A 22,368-nucleotide genomic window follows, 5' to 3' on the forward strand; every position below is an offset into this window, starting at 1 on the left:
GAAGTGAGTGCTTCTCAAGTGAATTAAGACTCAGCTAAGGCATGATTTAACTGTGGTAGTTAATTGGGATAAATTCACATGGGTAGACCCCCAGATTAAATTGTCAGATGCCCTGGGTGAGTACTTAATTGTCAGGGTTTTATGCAAACCATAAAGAGGCAGTTAGTTTAAGTGTTGAAGCTGACTCCCTGCAGAGGGGGATGCATTGCTCCATCCTTTTTCTGATCATCTGTCCCCATCCTTCTGTTCATTTGGGTAAGTCTTCCCCATGCATCCCAGCTACTGAATAGAAAATCGGGGCAAATCACCTTGTCCATTTTTGTATCACTTATTACCTAGAAAGTAACTTCCATCATCATTTCAAATTAGGCAATTACTCTCTTTTTCCTTCACTAAAATCTCAATATTTGCAAGGCTCATTGCCACACTTTATAGGCCACTTTAGGAAAATACCAGCATGCCTGTGATTTTCTGAGGACTCCACAGTGGAGAAATTGGATAGATTTGTGTCCAAGTTAGAATGACAGGGGCTGAAATGCATGGAAACATTTTAATCTAGTATGCTAATGGTCTTTCCTGTCTTGGAAATGTCCATTCTCTACTCAGGCAAAAGAAATTAAATGTAAAAAAAGAAGTTATGAATAACATCTAATCAAAAAGCCATCCCTGTTTTTATATCTCAGAGCAGAAATTAACCATGACAGCTGCTCCTGGAAGGTTATTTGTCCATGCTATTATGCAGAATTCTGAAAATTGCCATTTTTTTTTCCTCACAGACTGTTATCAGGAACAGTTATGTGTTTTGCCTAAAGACTATTACTTCCATTGTTTTTGAACTTTACACCAGACATAGTCTATCACAAAAATAATCACTTTTCTTGTGACAAAACAAACCATTCCATTTTTTCCTTTTTTCCAAGGCATCTCATTATCAACTTTGGAAGGAAGTTGAATTTATAAAAAGATAAGTCATGTAAATAAGCTGGAAGAAATCTAATCAAGGTCCTTTGTCTTCTTTGGCAAGCACTGCTCCATTAAACTGCGATTCTCCTTTGAAGCTTCAATTACCTGACTTACCAGAGCTGGAGCAGAGGAGAAATGGCCGATATTTCTGAACAATGTGCATGTGTGTATGTGAGGGGGAGTTATTAACTTTTGGGGGGTGGGGGGGGCAAGGAAAAATAAGTCTAAGCAAGTTTATAGATTGCAGCTTTATGGTTTTGGCCAGGTGCTTGGAATCACGGGATAAAATTTATCCCTTCTGTGTCCCCACTGTAAGCGAGTGGAGGAGCAGGGCCAGTAATTGCTGTCTCTCCAATGCCCCATTCCCTTCCTCAGTGGAACTCTCTTGCATCCACTTATGTCCACACATGTTTGTGGCCCCAAATGCTGTTTTCACCAAATGCACATCAGAAATACCTTGCATTGCTCCCCTGTGAGCACTCCCCAGGCTGTATTGCACAGGGTTCTATTTACCGCTGTGTTTATGTCAGTTCTCTGCATTTAAAGGTAAATGTCAAATTCTCCTCACTGGTTTATTTTTGTTTTGTTTTTTTGAGTTTGCATCCACAACTGTCTTCAGTGTTGACAGATGCAATTAGACCAGATCTCCTGGGGAGCAGCATCCACCTAGCTCTGGTGGTGTGAAAGCCTGTGTGTCTTATCATACTGTTAGGCAGAGTAAATCAGAATAACTGAGGAATCTTGAGTATTTGAGTAAAATCACCCTGCTGGGCTCTGTGCTGCTGCAGCTGAATTTCTGCTGCCTGGAAAGCTTTCTCTACACTCATCCAGGCTCCAGAAATTGCCACAGAGAGGCCCAGGACTTGCAAGGCAGTAGCACCTACCTGCCTTCTCCCAAATGACAGAGACTCACTTTTTTATTCTTCAGTCAAGCATTCAGCTGATGCACCAGTGATCTGTACACATGCATTTTGCCACTGATTTCTTACAAACAGTTTTAATCCTTCTAACTCCCCCCTTCATTCTAGGTTGTATAAATAACCTAAAAAATGAGGGCAAAAAACATGGATTTTCTGTTCTTTGTTGGAATGCTGCTCTGGTGTAACTGAGAGGAGAACTTGACCTGCTGTATCCGTTTTTGCAGAGTTCAAACTGTAATTCCAGGCCAGATTTAATCTGTGCTTCTTGCTCATATTTCACTGAAGCCCTCAAAAAATACACATGCTGTGGACTGCAGTGCGGCAGTGCAGGCAGTGAGGGACTGTTATCTGGCCTGAAGGATCTTCTGGAAATAAATTAAAAAAAAAAAAAAAAAGATAGCGATCAAATTGCTGAAGTGAACAACTGATGGGTGTTTTAAGTCTTTAATTTGTTTTCATTTGCTTGGAAAAGCAGACCACGTTTGCCTTCAGAGCAAAAGGCAGTTATTGATAGCGCTACTTAAGTGAGCAAAATGAAATGCTTGCAATGACAGTTATCAAAGGTTAGGTCCTTGGAGATGAAAAGCTTTTGTGTCCATGTGCACTCCAAACCAAATCTTTCTGTGGGCCTACATAAAGTATACAACAATGTGCTTCCCTTCTGAACTTTTTTGGGACATGGCATGGAAAGACTGTAGCAGTCTTCATGAAGTCAAATCCCAGATGGGTATTGGTTTCAAAGGGAATGATGACTAGCCAGTATGTTAAATATTTTAATTCAGTAAAGCCTCCTGTTCTCCTTGATGTTTGCTAAAGTTACGTTCAGCAGCTGTAGAGGAGAATGTGCACAAGAAACCGAAGGAGAATCCTGTGTCCTCTCCTCTTGCCTAACCAATAAATTTTAGCACTGAGTAGGCAGGCACCAGCCCTCCTCACCTTGGCCCGTGGGGTGGGGAGATGAGCAGAGAGGGGTTTAGATGGAAGCAGAGCTGTGAGCAGCTGGACCAGGTGCCACTGGTGCTCTGAAATGTCACTTTAAAGGCTATTAACATAGTGAAGGCTTTTGAAGGCTGCTGAACTGTTTGTAGCATAATCCTTCCGCTTTTGTGCCACAGCACTCCCTGCACGTTGTGCTAATAGACACTTGTGCTGGGGAAACCCACCATGTACAGAGCTCCAGAGAGAAAGGATGCTTTAGCTGCACTCAGTGGCAGATAACCTGGTGCTGTAAGTCTGATACAGGCAGGCAGGTTTGACCTTCCCCATTTTTCAGGTAGATTTGAATTTTCCTAGAATCCTAGGGTTGTCTGGTTCTGGGCAGAATCTCTTGAAAGATAAGGAATTGTTATAATAGAGGTGATGAGTTTTGGGGATGGAAGATTTGTCTTGAACTTTGTCACCTTGCCAATGCTTTCTGCAGGAATAGAGAAAAGTCCTTTCTGCAATATTAGGAAGTTATTTGCCAACAATTTTTGGACAAAGAGGCTGCTTTTACAGGCAGCCAATACAACAAACAGCCTTTCCTCTGGAGCAACTGCTCTGGCTTTTGGTTTCTATTGCTTTCTTTTGCTATTTTTTGGCTTCTGTAGAATTTGTCTAATCTTACCTTGCTTGAACTGTGAATCAGAGCCTTTAGACCTGCTAAATTATTCCAGAGGACTTAAGACAAGTCTTTGTGTAGCTGATTTCTCACTGATGCCCCACTTCTCTCTGAGCATTCACTTGGCTCTGAGTTTGGCTAGACAGGAGTGAAGGAGGCAGGTACCAACTTCCCATGCAAAGTATGATATATATTTATATAACAGTTGAGGCATAGGAAGAAACCTGGATTCTGTCCTGCTATTCATGGGCCTGGCTTTGCTGCTGAAAACATTTTTAGCTTTGACTTTACACTACAGGTGTCTCTGCTTTTATGTTCTGTAAGTTATGAGACATTTAGCTCATTTTCCAAGAGCATCTTCTTTGCTTTTCATGGGGCAAAGTTCCTGTGTCACAATGCACTGCACTGCAGATGGTTATATCAGTTCCTTCTTGATGGCAATTTTAGTATTTGATCAGTTTGTTCGTTTTCGTTTTAATTTATTGCCAATTATGCTTTCCTTGCTCAGAGGCAGTAATGTATGACATAAAAGCCAGCTCTCTCCACCCTCCCTGGCTACACTTGTCAGCTGTGTTCAGTCATAGCTGCTGCCATTTTAATAACCAGTTCCTGCTCTTGGATCTTGAGAATGCATGATCAAAGAATCCATCTGAGACCCAGGGTGAAATGCAGTGATTTTGCTGGAAAAAGCAACCCTTCAGCCTTCAGAAAAACCAACCTTTCACCCTATGGAAATGGCAAAGATGGGAGGTGTTACACTGGGTGTCCAGTCTCTCTCCTTGCATGGAGTAAGGCTGTCTAAATAATTACATTCTCACTAGCAGTTAGTTGCTGAGTTACAATCTTAACAGATTTCATCTGTTCCCAGTGGAACCTTGCATCCTTGTCCCTTTTGCAGGGTTGTCACCCTTTTGTCAGGTGAATTGCCTGTGCTGGGGTGGCCTCACACTATGCACCATTCTAATGGGATAATTGTTGCTGAACGTAAAGCAACCTGTAAACTTGTAAAGTAACTTGTCACCTCTCCAGCTCTGGAAGGCAGGAAGTTTTGGATAGGTTCCTGAAAAATACACTTTTGTGGCCATCGCAAGGATGTTTTAAGAAATCACAAGCACAGAAAAGCACTCAGGGCCAGGTGGTGGTAATCTGATGTGGAGTAGTCCCTTTCCCAGTGGCACACTGTGTGCTGTCTTGTTTGATGGGTGATGCTGGAACCTTGACTTTTGGTTAGATGACAGAAGCACAAACCTGGGTCTGCTTATCCACTGTGTGCAGGCAAGCCAGAACATATTTAGACAAACTAGATAACTTTTAAAGCAATGTTCCCTGAATTCCAGCACAAATTGCCTATGGGTCAATTGACTGCATGTAAGGATCAGGATTTATCATAAGGCCTACTACTTGTTAAACTCACAAAAATACCCCAAGGTGTAGATCAAATAAGGTATCAAAGAACTCACACCAATAACCACACAACATATGTTGTCCTAAGGCAAACATGTTTCTAAGCAGATGGGTTTGCATCTTTCACTGCTGCTGTTTGCACTGCAGCTGCTCACAAGGTGTTTCACCTTCCCATCCAGCAATACCCCTGTGCAGTAAATGTGTGATTTGGATTTGGTTTTAGGCAACAACTTTGAAGAGTGAAGGTGGTAATTTTATCCAGGCTTTTTTCCTAAGTAATTTGTATTGTTCCTTTACCTGGGACCTTTTACAATTTTTGCTTTCCATGGCTTTTATTTTTTCCCTTTTTTTTTTTTTTTTGGCATTGCTTCAGTCTTGATGTAATCCCTTAATATATGATGGATAACAGTTCAGCCCTTCAGGGACATGCCATTGGAGACCATTTTCAGGTTATTGGGTCTTTCAGTGTTTTTCACATCCATCCTTAAACGTTAATATTCTTCATCCATTCTACTTTAAAGCCAATGAAACATTTTAATTGGCTTTAGTGTCCTTGTTCAGGCCTGTGATAGTTGTATAGTGTTGCTGTCATGCTGTACATGTTGTTAAAAGGAGTTTGTATTTAGCCTTTCCTCTAAAGGAGTGCTAATGTTGCTCTTATTTCTGGCTGCTTGTAGAGAGGTGCTGTTGCACAAATAGTTGGGAACAGTTGTGCAGTCCTTACCCAAAGAATATGTAATTTTGGCAACAGCAGAAAAGGCAGAATCAACATCACTATGATTAAAAATTTTGAGGTGGTAAGAGGAGTAAATATTTTCCTCATTTTCTCTCAGAGGCACTGGGGAGAACTGAGAAGCAATCAGATCTCTGTGCCTTAGACCTGTGCCTTGTCCTCCACCAGTTGTTCCTGAACCCACCAGCCACTCCTGTTTCAGAGCAGTGGAAACCCTGTGAGTTTGGCCTTTCATACAGGAATCAATTTGCCCATCACTGTGGAGCATCCACAGAGAAAAACTGTTCAACAGTACAAAACCCACATTGTGTAAGAGATTAGGACAGGAAATATGGGTTTGCAAGCTGAAACTGCATGGTAAATTTGAGTGAGTTACACACACTAAAACAACATGCTTCTCTCTCTGCATCCCTCCTGTACCAGAGAGGCTCACAATTTGGCTCTGTTTATCCTCGTGTTCCTCCCAGTTGGTGGGAACCCCTTGCTCCTGGGTTCACAGATGAGGTCCTGGGCCATCAGCAGGGAAGGTCACCTCTTCAGTGGTGGAGGAGAGCCCAGAGCCTGGCTGGTGCTGTGCTGTCTGCTGCACATCTCCCCTTTAAAGGAAGGGAAGAGGCTTTGATAACTTTGAGATAACAGCTCCTGAAGGCCTCTTCTGAGATGTGCCATGAACAACAATCCACAGTGTGTTTTTACCTGCAAACATGAATATATGTTATCCAGCTGTAGTGTCCCCAAAATAGATATTTAACTTTTTTTTTTCAATAAGTAGCCAAAAATGCTTTTCTACTTTTTTCCCCTCTTTAAAAAGGCTAATGGAAAAAAAAATCTGCTTTCAGAGGTGTTTTTTTTTTCCCTTTGATAAGATTAACCCATTGTTTGTGAAGCAGAAAACAGAATTTTTTCCACTGAGCAAGCAAAACCACAATTGCCATAATGAATATTGGGTAATTAACGCTTCTCATCTGGAGGAGATAGCACATAAGATTCACTGCACTGCTTTCCCTGTGGATTAAAGTAGCAGTGGTATTAATCCAAGCCAAACACTGAAGTTTTACTATTGGTTGTATTATTATTGCAGTTACAGCATTTTTACAGCCAGAGCAGAAGGCTTCTGAAATTAAGGTGATATTTAATCTTCTTAAGACTGCTGGGCACCAACTAACTGCTCATGCTATAGAAGGGAGACAGCTGCCTTCTGCTCTGCTTTATACAGAATTAATGCCACACCTCAGTTTTTGGGAATTTTCCAATGCAGTTTTCATTTGGAATAGCCGGTCACTTGAGTAACGCGTAGCTTAGAAATAAAATAGAAGCAATTTTCTGCTTAATTAGAAACATAATCCTAAATTCTGCCAGCTTCAGCCCGGCAGTTCAACGGAAAGGTTTCACTATGGGATTGAATGTCATGTTTTGAAGCCTGCTCTGCATCCCTGCTGGACTGACAGTGTCGTGGCATTGCCTTTTGCTTAGGAAGGGGCATCACCTCCCAGAGAGGGTCTGTGTGGAGCCATCCCAGCTTCAGGCCAGGCATTTGACATTGGCCAAGGAATCCTTAAGGATCAGTCAACTTCATGTGGGCAAGTCTGAATGGAAGCAATGGAAATCTGCCCTCTGAGCTCAACCAGCTGGGTTATGCAGGAGGGGCAGTTCTCTCTGTCACAAGGAGGCCTCTTGAGGAGACTCCTCACCGTGTGAAATGCTGACAAATTATGGTTCCACCAGCCAGGAGTCGAATTAGGGGGGTTCCTGCTGAGGCTGAGATTGTTTTCCAACAGTATAATTTCTGAGTGCTCAGAGAGCAAGGCCAGCACAGTTGAACATTGTTTTTCTGCTGTGTTATCTCAGAGGGAACTTGCCAAATCACCCTAATTTGCAGTGGGACTCCAGTGCAGCATGTGGGAGTCAGCTGGGGCTGTGCTTATACGGGTTTGAGAGCATAAAGGCAGTGGGGTCCCTGGCCCTCAAATGAATCAGACAGCTGATCCTACTCCAGCAGTTCAGTAAAAAAACAGTGACAAATCTCTACCCAGATGGGGTTGGCTTGGGACTACACAGGGATGTGTAGTCAGACTTCCTTGCAACAGGATGGTGATTGTTCAGTGAGATGTCAGGCTGTTCATTCCGCATCATATTGATATGGGGAAATCCTGATTGCCTTGAACATCCAGAGATCCAGTGGCTTCCACAGGGACATGCAGTATCTCAAGCCTGTTTTTTCCTTAGAGAAACCTCATCCACAGATGTGATCCAAAACCCTGTGCTCTTCCTACTTTCTGAGTTTACCTTTTTTCTTTTGAACAGAAGTCACACTGTTTTGTATTTTTTAGATTTTCAGAGTTACTCGACTTCCTACATCATATTATTTAGCACAAGGATTATTTGTTTTACAGCTTGTGGATTCCCAGCATTTACAGACAGACAAAACTATACTAAATCATTGCAAAAGCATGGCTCTTTGACTTGTCCTCAGTTATCTTCCCTGTGCTTCTGGAAGCAGTCACAGATACACAGACCTGCGCCACATTGCAGGCTTCATCCCATTGCTACTTCTCAGAGAAATTCTGATTTTATTAAAAATATTCCCCTCTGTGGTTGCTTCTTCTTCCTTTCAGCGAGTCTTCTTTGGAGCAACCCCTCTCTGGCGTTCCTCCCATCCCACTGCCATGAGGCTGCCTTTATTCCTGGTCGGATTACCGAAGCCTTCCCTCCTCCCTGTGGCATCCAGGGCTCCCAGCACAGGGTTTACCCCAGGCTTCCCATTGCGTAGGCTCTGTACTGCTGCCAGGCAATCCTCGCAGTATATGCTGCGGGTGATTCTCTCAGCCTCTGGAATGAATTATTTTATTGCTGCCAGCTTGTCAGAGAAATCAGCTTGAAAGCTGAGCCAGAGAGAGGTTCCTGGGAGCGACCGACTCGGAGTGGAAGCAAGTCACCACTGAGCAAAATGAATGGGGGATGCATCAGCTGGATAATGCAGGTGTTTTTTTAATAGCAGAATTTTGAAAGAACCAATTAGGCTTCCACAGGTTTTCTATGTAAAGCTCATAAATATACAAATAATGATCTTATAATTAAGCATTGTTGTTTCCCTGGTTTTGGGTTTTAAGGGTACGGTTTTCTGTTTAACTGCCTTCCTTGTAAAGATTAGGCATGGTGTGGACATTTTTCTCTTCCCATTTACCTCCCAAGGAATTTGCATTCCTGCTCTGGGCCTGCACTTGGGTGTGCGTGCTGCCACTGAAAAGGCTGTGAGCCATAAATAAAAGAACAATGTGACCACAAGCACCCCCTGCAGAGGAAGAAGAAAGACATGAGTAAAATAATATGCCAGAGAAAATCACAGGCCAGATAATTTATCCACCCCTAATTATTTCTGGGCCAGAACGAGGTATTTCAGATAGTAAGAAAACACCTCTTTTTCTTTTTCTTTTTTTTTTTCCTCTAGTGATTTCAAACCATTGGACTATTAAAATTTGATTCAAATTTTAGTTGACTCTTTGTCAAGAAAAAGTCACTGAAGGTCACTCACGAGCACCACAGAATCCACTGCAGAAGCAGAAAGACACTTTTTTCATGCATTTCTGTTACTTTCAGCCATTCAGACTCCTGTGTCTTGAAAGAAAACACATCTCAGGTGTCATGTTAATCTGGTTGGTATGAGATTATGGACTGCAAATTGCTGATTTTGGATATGGATGCCTGGCCCATTTAAAAGACTTCAGCATAAATAGTAATAATAGACTTACGGTGGCGCAGTCTTTCAGAAGACGAGACAAAAAGCTGTGCTTGTTAAAACAAAAGATACCCCAGAAGCAGGAAATTTAATATTATTAATGAAAACAGAAGGAATTATTAGGAATGTTTTCACATGATAGAGCTCCTCATTCAGGATGTATTACCGTGGGGACTGCACCGAGGGGTCTTGCTGGATCTTTTTTTCCCCTGAGTGTGTCTGCAGTGCTGTGAACATTCCTCTGCTCTAGCCTGTGATGTATTTGTAACATTTGCATGTAATCTGTCAGGCAGGGCCTCTGCTATAGAGCGTGGGAGTTTCAGGCCCGTGGGATTTGTGAGGCTGCAGATGCAGAAGTGGAAGTCAGTCAGATTTGTGGAGGGACAGGGGTTTCCCTGGTGTTGGAAGGAGGGAAGAGTAAACCCTGCAATCCGACTGTGCACAGGCTATTCTCACAAGGTTTCCGTTTTCAGGCTCTGGATGTGTTTTGGCTTTGGAGTTCTCCTTTTCAGCCGATCCTCCCCAATTTTTCAAAGTTCACCCACAAGTCATAATTGCCCAGGGGGATAACAGCACATGGATGCAATGAAATACATTCATAAAAGTGCTTGGTTTTGCACTGATGGGGCTCTAACTGCTTGTTATCTCTGAGCATGATTTAGAGGGACATAAATGTAGCATCTCAGCCTCACACATTCATAACCCCTTCCATCAAAAAATCTCGAAGCATTTTACGCACAGATGTAACAAGATAATATGTCCTGTTGTCTGTGTGGCATCTCCAACATCAGTCATCATCATTCTAAACCATATGCCAGAGTCTAGAGTATTCCCTGAAGTATTTTACATGGGAGGAATCATGTAAATAGAATATCTGGCAATCTATGAATGGCTCACAGGATTTCAATCAACTGCACAGTTTTAAAATTGGCATTTAAATCCCTCTCACATCTGTTGTTTAAAATAGCCAGCAGCGTGTGGAATACATTCAGCATGAAATATTCATATGAGTATGTTAATAATAAAATGCATTATCACAGTAAAAAAATTAGGTGTGTAAAGTGCAATGCTTGTTAGAGTAAATATTTAGAGATCTTAGAGAAAGCACTCTTCACTAGTCAAAAAAATAAATACTTTCCCTCTGCAGATAATACTGAGATGTTCTCTGTTTTTTGAATACAGGATATAAATGTTCCAAGTTGGCCTCTTGGTGCAGATTGTGGCTTCCAGTGCTCTCCAAGAACAGTCCATATGGGGTAACTTGCATAGGAAGCTAATAAACTGCACCTGCTTTAGCTTCTAAATATCAGAGAGTGGAATACCTCTTGGAAAAAGTTTTTTATGGATCATCCGGGCAAGGTCCTAGGTGGCAGCTAACTCTGGTTAGGTGCTAGGTAGTTGTGGTTCATTGACAGGCACTGAGTTCCCCTTGTGGCCCTAGTTTGTCTCCTCAATGCATTTTCCTGTCTTCAAACCAATATTGTTTATGAGGACTCCCTGCCCCTGCTTCGTCTCAGCGAAGCCTTTAAATGAGGTTCAAGGTGTGAAGTGCATTCACATGGGACATGTTCTGTCTCTGACCGTAGAGGATTCTAGTACTGGGAAGAGCTGTATCCTCACTCTGAAAAAAATGCAGTAACTTTGCTTCTGAGCACTCAAAATCTGTTAAATTCTACCTAAAATAATCTTGAGTTTCATATATTTTTAAAGGACCTTGAAAGGCCCCTTTCAACCCAGGCTATCCTGTGATTTTATGATTCTCTGTTTTCTTAGGTAGCTTCTGTCTCTGGTCCTTTCTGATCCTAAGATGGTGGTTGTTCTTATAGGCTGCTGGTCATGTGCCAGGACAGGCATTAAGAAAAATGCAGAAACACACAAAGGAATTTAATTCCATCCCACAGGAATGACTGTACTACGCTAGTCATTGTTTTGAAGCATGTTTTAGAAATTTCTAATGACAGCATTGGGATTATATAGTTAATTGTGGAGCAACCATTTTTACCATTTGTGTTTTACCCCACATGGAAAGCTATAATTTACTCCATGTAATTAGGTTAGGTTAATTTTGGCAAGACACAGGCCAGCATTATCCTGTGTAATTTATTGTAATCCTCACGTTAGGTAGGGTGCCAAGTATTCAGTTTGTTTTGGGAGCCAACAAAATTGCCACTTGTCCAGGGTTGTTCTTGGACAGAATTGTGAAAGTGGTAACATTTTGCTACTAAAACCAGCTTATTATTAGTCTGACAATGACCCATAGATAGAGATATAGATATGTCTTTCATTGAACGTTATGCGGAAGGTAAATGGCACTTCATTAATAAAATATGTATTTAACAGCATATGAGGGCAATGTTGCAAGTCTTGATATCATCAGACACCAAGGCTATCTTTCATTGACCCCAAAGTCTCAATTTCTTTACCTTATTGTGATGCTGCAAAGTGTAGTGGTCGGAGAGATTACACCACTTCCATATTTCTGTTACACAATTGCGTATCTTTTTGCTTATAAAAGATAAATCTAAGTTTTAAAAGCTAAAAATTATTTTTCTCTCTACCCTTTCAAATGCTTTTTCTTTCCTTTCTGACTTAATGGTTTACTTAACCTTTAGAAAGTCTATTTATCAAAAGAGATTTGAGTATAAAGTTGGGGTGGGGCTGACTGCTGCCAGTGACATATTAAAATTTGTATTTATTACATATATGGACTGTCTTCTGAAGTAGTTCTCTTCTGAAGTATGAGAGGAAGGATTCCCTAACAACACCTTGTGCCCCACTGAACATTATGAACATCTTAGACACTTAGACTGTTATATGCTCTGCAATGTCCAATTAAAAGTTATCATCCTCTGCTGTTGTTTTAGTGCTTCTACAACTTACGGGTGCTGTTATTTCTTGAAATCAAAGTTAAACTGTAATAGCCTATTGACCTATCCTGATGAGGTGTGATTTTTCACCTCAAGCAAACACACTTTTCCCATTAAAGATGTTGAGCAGCAGTCCTCTCTGAGATTTTGCTTCATTTGGTAATTGTCATAGGATGTTTCATTTTCTTCCACAAGAGATATTTTTACTTTTCTACCAGAAGACTACGAAGTATGTAAGCCCATAAAGAATGTTTCAATAGCTTTCATTCTGGGGCGGAAGAAACAGCTGGATCCACATTCCTGGCTGTAAAGCCCAGTATTGCAATTCCCAGTTCATTGTGATGGATTGGGTAATTCCACACTAAGGAATTATCTCAGTGTTTGGAAGGCACAGAACTGTACAATTGATTATTTTTGTTTGATTATAAATGCCATCCAAAAATAATGCCTGTGCTCAGTCACTGACATGTGTGACCTCTCTTTTCCTTCCAGCCCCTCTGGAATCTCTTCGTGCTGGCCTATTTTGGCCATGTGGTTTTTCAGGGAGATGGAACACATATCAGTGATGTTTCTACACGTTTTGGTGAAGAAAATAATAAACATTGATCAGTGCTATTAGGGAGGGGAGTGATAGAGGTATAATTTTATGGGGGACAGCAGCTGTGTAGTAGTTAAAATAGAAGGCTGGGAGCCAGGTCTTATCAGTTTATCCTCGGCTCTGCTGTAATCTTCTTCTTATCATTAACCTTGCATTAGTCCTTTCAGTGGCATGCCTCCCTCCCCCAACCCTAAGCAATTTAGGATTGTTGAAGATGGAATTTTGGCCTGTATTTTTGGGTGGAGTGTTCATACCACCTCACTTTTGGCACCCACTCTACGTAGCCATCATCTCTTCCACAGTCAGGGAAGAGAGGCAGGTGTCACCCTGACCTTCTTTTCGTTCTCTGGACTTGGGTACTAGAGTTAGGTTTCCAAAGTAAGGACTGTTTAAACTTATTTGTCAGATAACACTTAAAATTACAGATTTCTTCCTAGTGTTTATAAACTTTCTGTAAGTAACTAGTGATTTATTGTTATAAATAAAAATTGCAATGAATTGGTTATAATTGAAAAAGGCTGATTGGTATTATAAATGAAGCTTTTCCTCTCAACTCTATAAAGTGCAAGACCACCATCATTCCCCCACCAGAACAAAATGGGTAGATGCTAAAAATATGTTTTTCAAGGAACTTTAATATGTGTGACATCCACTCTGCGCCTGCACTACACAGGCAGTAAACTCTTTAAAACAGGGTCTGTCTTCTGTGCTATCTGTGAACAGCCTCTAATATACTGGGACCCAGTCTCTAAGAAAGCCTTGATGCTAGCATTAAAAAATACTGGGAAATATTACCGATTTGTTCTGGGCCTGGAACAGCTGGCTGGTAATTGCTGTCTTTTGGGGGCTGCTATTTCATGCTCAGAAAGTGCTGGTGACAAGGCAGAAGCCTAACCACTCATCTTGTTCTCTGATTTCTTCTCCCTTTCATCCTCTGAAGCAGCAGATCAAGACTGTGACCGCAGACTGGTGCCTGTGGTACAGAGCTCTCGGGGCTGCTGTCTGTGTGTGCTGGAGCATGCTGATAAAAAAGCAACCTCAACAACAGCAACAAAGGAGGCAGGATTGTTTTCTTGCCCCCTGTGGAATGGAGACCTGAAGTGAGGCGGGAGGTCCTGGTGTCTGGAGGAGTCAGCATGGCGGAAGGGCTGTGATTGCCTTTGTAATGTAATTGTTGTAATGGCAGGCCAGGGAATTGCAGTGGTTGAGTGAAAAACTCCAGCTGTTTCTCCTTGTGGTTCTTTGTGTGGTTGCAGCAGGAGCTGGAGCATCCCCATGCGCAGATGGAGCCACGACTGAGAATGTGTCTCGGATGACTTTGTGAGCTCTGTGGGCAGCAAGAGACCACAAGGAGCAAGGAAGAGCTGCACTTTCAGAAAGGCTTCTCCCTCCACAGTGTTATGGAAAGTGGCTGGGGAAGGAGGGGAGGAAGGTTATAAAGTAGGTGCAGATCTGACCTAGATACAGAGTCATGGGCACACAGAAGGGGAGGAGAGAGGTGAGTGTGGTAGGCACAGGTCATATCCTGCATGAACTCAGAAGAACTCCAGAATTCCTCTGTATGAATACAGCCAGAAGAGAATATTTCTCAATCTTCAAGGACTCCTTTTTCACTAATATTCTTTTCTATTGTGTGTCTTCTTTCTTATCAATCATACCATGCTCCAGGAGTTACTAAAGCTCTCTTTGAGAGCTACATGAGCCAACTATGGCAAGTGGAATTTGTGAAATCTATAGTTCAGCCATAGTTAGATCAATTATAGTTTTACATGTTCTAAAGTTTGAGGCTGGAAAGCTGCCTGGGAGAAAAAGGAACTGGGGGTGTTGGTTGAGAGCCAGCTGAACATGAGCCAATTTGTGCCCTGGTGGCCAAGAAGACCAGTGGGATCCTGGCCTGGGTCAGCAATGGTGTGGCCAGCAGGACCAGAGCAGTGATTGTCTCCCTGTGCTGGGCACTGGTGAGGCCACATCTCAATGAACATCTCTGTGTTCATTTTTGGTCCCATCACTGCAGAAAGGACATTGAGGGGCTGGAGCATGTCCAGAGAAGGCAACAGAGCGGGGGAAGAGTCTCGAGTCCACATCCCATGAGGAGCAGCTGAGGGAGCTGGGTGTGTTTAACCTGGACAAAAGGAGGCTCAGGAGGGACCTTCTTGGTCTCTGCAACTCCCTGACAAGAGGATGTAGACAGATCGGGCTCTTCTCCCAGGTAACAAGGTCAGGATGAGAGGAAATAGCCTCAAGTTGCACCAGGGGAGGTTTAGATTGGGTATTAGGGAAAACTTCTTCAGAAAGGTTTGTCAGGCATTGGAACAGGCTGCCCAGGGAAGTGGTTGAATCACCATCCCTGGAGATATTTAAAAGATATGTGGATGTGGCCCTTAGGGACATGGTTCAGAGGGATTTGGCAGTGTTAGGTTTGTAGTTGGAATCAATCATCCTATGATTCTGTGAAATAGAGTTTCTTTCTCTTCTACTGAGTGACTATTCCATAGTCAAGCAGATGCCCCTCTTGGGAAGCTTTCACATATGTTCAATTCAAAGGCTTTCATTTTTTATCTCAGTTTTTTATGTATTATTCCCTTTATACCCTTAAAATACCCCACTTTTCTGAAGTTCCACCTCTCCACATTTACCTCTCTAAGGAAATATGTGATCCCTTTCCATACCAAAGTTTTTAAATCAAGCCCAAGCAATAAACCACAGCATTCTTTATGCAGGAGTACAGAACAGGGATATGTCCATGTTGGTCTCCCAGCAGAGACTGCAGTATTAAGGAGGAATTGGTAGTAAAAGAGTTAGTCCAGGTGCTGGTTGCAGCTTATGGGCAGCAGTGAAATATTCTCTCTGGGCTGCTGAAACTCTCAGTGGAAGTAGGATTGGTTTGTCTGTGCTGTTGGAGCTCGATTGGTACCAGCCTGTAAAAAAACCAGTTTTCATAAGTCTGTGCTACCCCATAGTCCCCCTTTTTCTCATTTTGTGAAAGATAATTAAGTCTTCCTTGGTCTCAAAGCTGTCATCTCTGATTATGTTCACCTGTTGTTGAGATGTGGGATGCAGCAATAACCACCAATTCAGAGCTTTGTCACTGACAGGTAATACAATGGGCCTGCACATCGTCACAACTCAGAAATGTGAGTTACTGATGCAGCTCTGGACACAAGCCTCATTTCTTCATTACCCAGCCAGGGCTTTTGTCTGTTGTCTGTGGAGTCTCTCCAGTGTTTCAGGAGGCAGGTGGCCTGCAAATGTTTCTTTTGCAAAGCATCCTGCTTACAAGAGAGTCCCTGGGCCTGAAGTGAAATCCGTGAAAATTTTTGCATGGAAATTCTCACGAAAATGGCCAGAGCTGAAAATACCAAAAAAACCCCACCAACACATACTTCTTTATTTTTATTGTCAGGAAATTCCAGTTTTAATACCTCTGGTTATTTTTGGCCCAACTGCAGTTGAAGGCAATAGGTGGTAAAGTCTCCAGTGCCTGTCACAGAGGGAAATTCTCTGCCAGTAACCTTTAACTTCATGTTGGTTTTATTGTGGGTTCTTTGGTTTTAGTTTGGTGGGGGGTTTTTTTGGTTGTTTTTTTGTTGTTGTTGGTTTTTTTTGTTGTTTTTTTTTTTTTGTTTTGTTTTGTTTTTGGTTTTTTTTTTTTGTGTGTGTGGGGGGGTGGTTTTGGTTTTTTTGGTTGTTTTTTGGGTTTTTTTGAGAAAAGCAGAGTTTTCCCTGACTATGCACTCCCCTGTGTGGGTTTCTACTTTTCCATCTTGAGGAATTTTCTCTGACTGGACCCAAGGAGGGAGGTTTCTTCCATGAGGTCTTTTTTATCCAAATATTCCTGATACCTTTACTTTCACTGAACTTTTGCAAATTTCACTGAACCTTTGCAAATCTAAACAGATTTCCTGTCTTTTCATAACATCAGCGCTGTTAATACAGTAGATGACACTGTTAATACAGGTAGGTTAAGGAATGGTGAGCAGGAGATGGAGGGTTAATGAAGGATCTACAAAAAACATTCAAAACCGTATCTAATATTTATGCCAGCTTTGTTTCAATGGGATAAGTTCATTGGAGTTTGGTCCTGTCTGTCTCTGGCAGGAAAAGAGGATTCAGAGTGGACACTTGCTAAATTACACCCCAGTGGTGGTAAAAAAAAAATCAGAATTAGTCTAAGTGAAGACCTTGCATCTTCATGATTTCAAGTCACCCTTGGGATTCACCTGTCTCAAGGGTCCTGCAGCCAGGCCTCACAAAAAAACAACCAAAACAAGCTGAAAAATCACAAGAACTCGAAAATTAGTGGTTTATTCCTCTTTACCCAAGATTTGAGTGTATTTTCACAGAGTTCTTCAGAATCACAGGTGTTAAGAGTTGTTATTCAGTAACAAAAAACCCTCTGTGTTTTAAAGTAGTGACTTCAAGGTCAAGATCATGTTCAAGGTCCTCCAGAAACATCCCAAATATCACAAGATGAGCAATAAAACCCTGTCAGCTGGCAGTGGTAGCTCTCAGATGGTGTTTGTGCTAGCCAGTGGGTTGGGCTGGTTTTCCCTGGCTGTTGAGGGTTAATACCAGCTGAAATTCTAATGAAACCTGGAGTGTTAATTAAAGTCCCCACATTAAGGAGATGTGGGGAAAGCAAGCACCTTAATCCCTGTAATATCCCAGAGACAAAGTTGTTACTGCCTTCCTACACATGTACCTCACAGACCATTCATCTGGGCATCAGATAAGTCAGTTGGGATAGCAGAAGACTCCCTAAAACAAAGTACAGAGTGATCTCTGCCTTGTGTTTCCCTTTAAATTCCAGCAAGTATTATAGGAAAACTTGAATGCATCTGAGATAGACTGCAGAAACCCACTTTTTAAGATTGCACTTGCTTTTGGATGTGTGTTTATCTGCACCTTCAAGGATGCTGAAAAATAAGTCCAGTCTTTCCCTGTTTGAAGTTTATGGTCTAAGATTTTCCTGGTTAGGCTCAACAGAACAAATTCTGATTTAACTCCTAGAAAGGCCCAAGGTCCACCTCCCACAAGAAACCTGAGTTTGATCACTGCCTAGAATTCTGCAGCAGTGAAGGACATTGGGGAGCAAGTATGATGTGCAGATATGATGTGTCTGGGTAAACACAAGAGTCAGCTCGTACAGCGGAGTTCAGAGAGATTTCTTTCATTCATCCATGGGAGAAGGAGAAGTCCTCATTATAATTGTTCAAGCCTGACTGGATTACATCACTTTCCCCCTCATTTCACTCCCTCCCCACTTGCCTCCCTCCTTTTATTTACACCCCTTGTTCAGCAGCGGTGTGGAGTGGGGGCTGCCCTAATGATGGATGCTGATCGCTTCATTCCCCACTGCCCCCCCCAGCGCCTCCCCCAGTGCTTTGAAGTGTGCTCAGGTCTCAGGCTCCAGTTCAGAGGTCACTTTGTTTATTTATGCAAAGCTGGCTCATCTGTGAAATGGGGCTTTCAAGGCCTCTGACATCAAAGACTCCAAAGCTGGTCCCATCAAGTCAGAGCAGGGACGGGCCTTGCATTATAACAAATTGAAGCAACTTTGTGAATCATAGGGAAATATGATGGCTAGATTTTTGCTTCAAAAATTGGGCTGTTGTTTTGACTTGTGGTTGGATGCTCAGCACATGGTATTGGCCTGAAAACCAGTCATGCCCTTTTGGCTAAAACATGAAGCCTTCATGGAGAGCCTGTGGGTAAATAAAATTTGATCCTGACTCAGTAACAATCTAAATATTTCTCATCAGTTGCTCTCAGAGCTGGATTGTTATGCAGAATTTTCCATGTGCTTTAACTTTTAAGAGGGAATGGAACAATTCTGCCATGGTAATAAACAGTAACCATATCCCACTGATGTGGCAGTCTTTGACCCATAGGCTCCTCAGTGGGCTTTGTCAGTTGATGGAGTTATGTACAGAAATCCCTTTTCTACAGAAATCCAGCCTGCTTTGGGACACCACACTCTTCCCCAGCACCAGCAGCATCTCAGTCCTGTGGCATCTCAGACCTAAAAGCCAGCTAGGAATGAGATCCTGAGGCAAGGGAGAGGCAATGGCAGGAGAACAGCTGAGGATGATGCCACTGGGGTGACATTCCTGAAGAGTGGGCTGATGCCTCTGTCCATCCTGGCCCTGTTTTGCATGGCCATGTGCAATATTTGGAGGGGAAGGGCCTACACGAGTTTGTCCCATGTCTCCAAGTCTGTCACCTGACACGATATTGGAGCCTTGCCCTTCAGGTTTCTCGACCAGCCAGCATGCTCTGTCCCACCATGGAGCCAAATTGTACATTAAGGACACCTAAATCATGTGTATGTTTTCTTAGCATCAGATACTCGTGACATAAAATTAGTCAGTGATTGCTTTTCAAGGCAGGTTTTCCACTTCATATTCCAACTGGCTGCTATCCTTAGCATGTGATACTGTCCAAGAAGTCCAGTGCAGGATGACCTTCCAATATAGGTCACAGAAAAGGGAGCTTGTAGGATCCTTCAGCAGTTCATCCTTCTTAGCACTGCCTCTCATGGTAATCTGCTGGCAGCAAATTTGGCAGTGCTGCACAGCTGGTCCCTGCTGCCCTTTGACTGCAGGCTGATTTTCTTTTTGTGCTTATCACCCCAAGCTGCCCACCTCTGTGGGGAGCTGACAAGAGCATGAATAAGCAATCGGATTATTAGGTCATTTCTTGAATATAGCTAAGACTCATGATCTCTGCTACTAACTCATCATTTTGTATGCTGCTCCTGGATGTCTGGATGTGGCTTCTTTCTCCAGGTCCTCTCTCTGTCTAAGAAGAATACTGCCAGGCCAGTTGTGTTTGTGACAGTTGGAGTGAAGTGCAAACAGCAGGTCTTCAGATCTGACACTATTAACCAGGCTTCAGACTGCAGGTTTGGGCTGAACCAGATGCTTCTGAACTTTCAGGAAATTTAGCTTTGCTTTCAGCATCACAGACCCCTGTAAAACACCACAGAAGTGGTGTTGGAAACCACTTGATATTAAAATTGAAAAAATAAGAAAGTTCTTCAAAGCAGGGAGAAACAAACTCCATGCAGCCACAGAACTGACTTTAGTTGAGGCAGATGGAAGTCAAATATTGATGATGTCTGAATTAGACAGGGACCTTCCATCCTCTGGGTGTTCCTGAGTTTTCTCTCTCTCCAAGAAGAAAGCAGCCCTTTTTTGTTCTTTGCAGCCACGTCAGAGCTTAAGACACTCACCCAAGGTGCAAAGGGGAGATTCAAATCCGTCTCTGAATGCAGCAGAAAAGATACCTGACCCTGTGTCACTCACATCACAGAGAGCACTTTATTGTTATACCTCTGGCTACTCTACTGCCTCGCTCATACTTTTTAAGTTCAGGGACTGGAGACTCAGGGGCTCAGGGAATCTTCCCCAAATAAGCTTCATCCAGTTTCTGGCTGTCATGAATCAGCTCTCTTTGCTACAGCTGTTGGGTGTGAGTTTGTTCAGATACAAGGAAGGTAGGAACCCAATTCACTGCACATTGCAGCTGGAAGGGTCTGCTGTAACATCCCTCACCCCATGAGCAGCTCTGGGGATGGGAAGGAGCAGTTTTGCTCTACAAGAGTTTCCATGTTTATGGCATTTCCCCACATCAAGACTTCTATTGCTATTGTTAATGTTACCACGTTCCCAACACATGTGAAGCAAGTTCCAGTGTGGCTGAACCAATGTGCCTAAATGCATGCAGTTACTTATTTCAGTCTTGCTCCTCCACCAAACCATCTATTCCATTGGCTCAGCATGGTGGCATAAGTTAGCCTGACCTCTTCCCCCAGAAATGGTTTTTTCTGGGTTTGGTAGGTGACTCCACAGGTTTGCGATTTGTCGGGATAAAAACTGAGGATGCATCTTCAAAGGATCAAACAGATTCAGAGCAATTTTCCTTACATCAAAAGCTTGGCAGCAAGTCAAGAGGTGTGGAGTCCACAGTCAGAGGTTGTGTGTCAGCAGGAGGAGGGCACAGGGGCTGACTTTCTGTAACATGAGGCAGTGGGCAAGGGAGATACCCTGCTCTTAGTACATCAGACTCTGCAGGATTAAGGTATAATTGGCAGAACATTACCACTTAAATCTCATAACCACTTTTATGATATTCAGCAGTTAACAACGGACAGGAATCCCCCATCTCTGACCACAGTTTTTCCTCTCCATTACAACACATTTTTCTAAATGTGCTGAGGAATTTACTTGTTCTCTTGTTAGACAGCATCCAAGAGCTCATTTGTGACACTATGGATATTTATGGGTAAAACTGTACAAGTGCCAGGAGATAGTTAATTTGGTATTTTGACTGAAAGGAGACAACGTCATATGCAAGCCATCATCTATAATGTGTATTTTTGTATTCCCTGCATTTGGTTTGCCAAGGCTGTAAAAATAAACTTGCAAAGTGCAGCTCAGGAGGCACTGGCACTCCTCTGTAACGCAGGCTGCAGGCAGAGCCTGGGTGGTGCACTGGCACTCAGGCTCTGTGTGGGACTTGGTGTTTTCTGAGTGGGCCCTTTTTCACCCTGCTGCCCATGGTTTGGGCTGGGAGATGCCTGGGGCACCCAGGAAAGGCTCAGAGTGTCCGGTCATGGACAGAGGGTGGTGGGAAGTGGGATGGGGCAGTCAGCTGGAGGAGCTGCTGAGGTTTGAGCATGGCACTGCTGCCCACAAAGTTTTCTTTTGCCCTTGAAGTGACAGCTGCACATAGCTGTACGTGTACATTTCCAGGAGAAACTGGTGAAGTAGCCAAAAGGAGAAGAGAAAAATCTCTCAGGGTCAAGGGGGGGGGACAAACTCATGTAGCATTGCACCCTCTCTGCTTAAGGGACAGGTCTAATGAGAACAGAGCATCTGTTTGCAGATAATGCCCTATTACTGAAGAGATGGGATGAGTTTCCAAAATAGCAGAACCTGGGGTGAGGATTGGGTTAAAGACACATTCTTCTCTCTCAAAGACTGCACACAAGTTTACACACTAAATACTGTTTTAAGCACAACCCAACATGTAAAACAACTGTAAAGAGAAGTTTTACTATTTGTACCTTTTGGGGCGAGCATGCTTATATATAAGTTGAGAACAGTTTTCCCTCTCTGTTTCAGATTACAGAAATAATTGTCCTGTCTTTTGCTTACAAGACCCTTTTCTTATGAGTTTCAGGACTTGGGCATTTGGAAGGATTCCTTCCTTAAATTAGATATTTCCACTTCTCTTTATTTGTTTGGGGTTTTTACACCATTGTATTCCTCATTGAGGCAAACTTTTCCCCAGCCTTCATCTGACCTGTCTCCGAAAATCAGTGCAGTAGAGGTCAAGCTGGAGGAGGAAAAACTTTCACATCTGGGTGCTGCAGATGTGTGAGGCCACCAGTGTCACCCAGGTCGTAGAAGGAGGCTCAGGGCACTTTCCTGCCCCCTTGGCCCTCCTGGAGACCTCACAGGTGGCCATATCACAGTGGCAATTCGAGATGGGGGCTGCTGGAGAGATGTGGGTTTCACCTTGTAGGGATTTCTATTTCTCC

General features: G+C 42.9%; 1 protein-coding gene across 5 annotated transcripts in view; it reads left to right on the top strand.

Annotated features, from left to right (window-relative positions):
* FGFRL1 (fibroblast growth factor receptor like 1) overlaps window positions 1-22,368 on the top strand; it is a 163,541-nt gene that overhangs the window by 128,993 nt on the left and 12,180 nt on the right. The gene's annotated exons all lie outside the window — the stretch shown is intronic.

This window comes from Motacilla alba, chromosome 4 (assembly GCF_015832195.1).
Source record: "Motacilla alba alba isolate MOTALB_02 chromosome 4, Motacilla_alba_V1.0_pri, whole genome shotgun sequence".
In the NCBI taxonomy this organism is placed as follows: domain Eukaryota; kingdom Metazoa; phylum Chordata; class Aves; order Passeriformes; family Motacillidae; genus Motacilla; species Motacilla alba.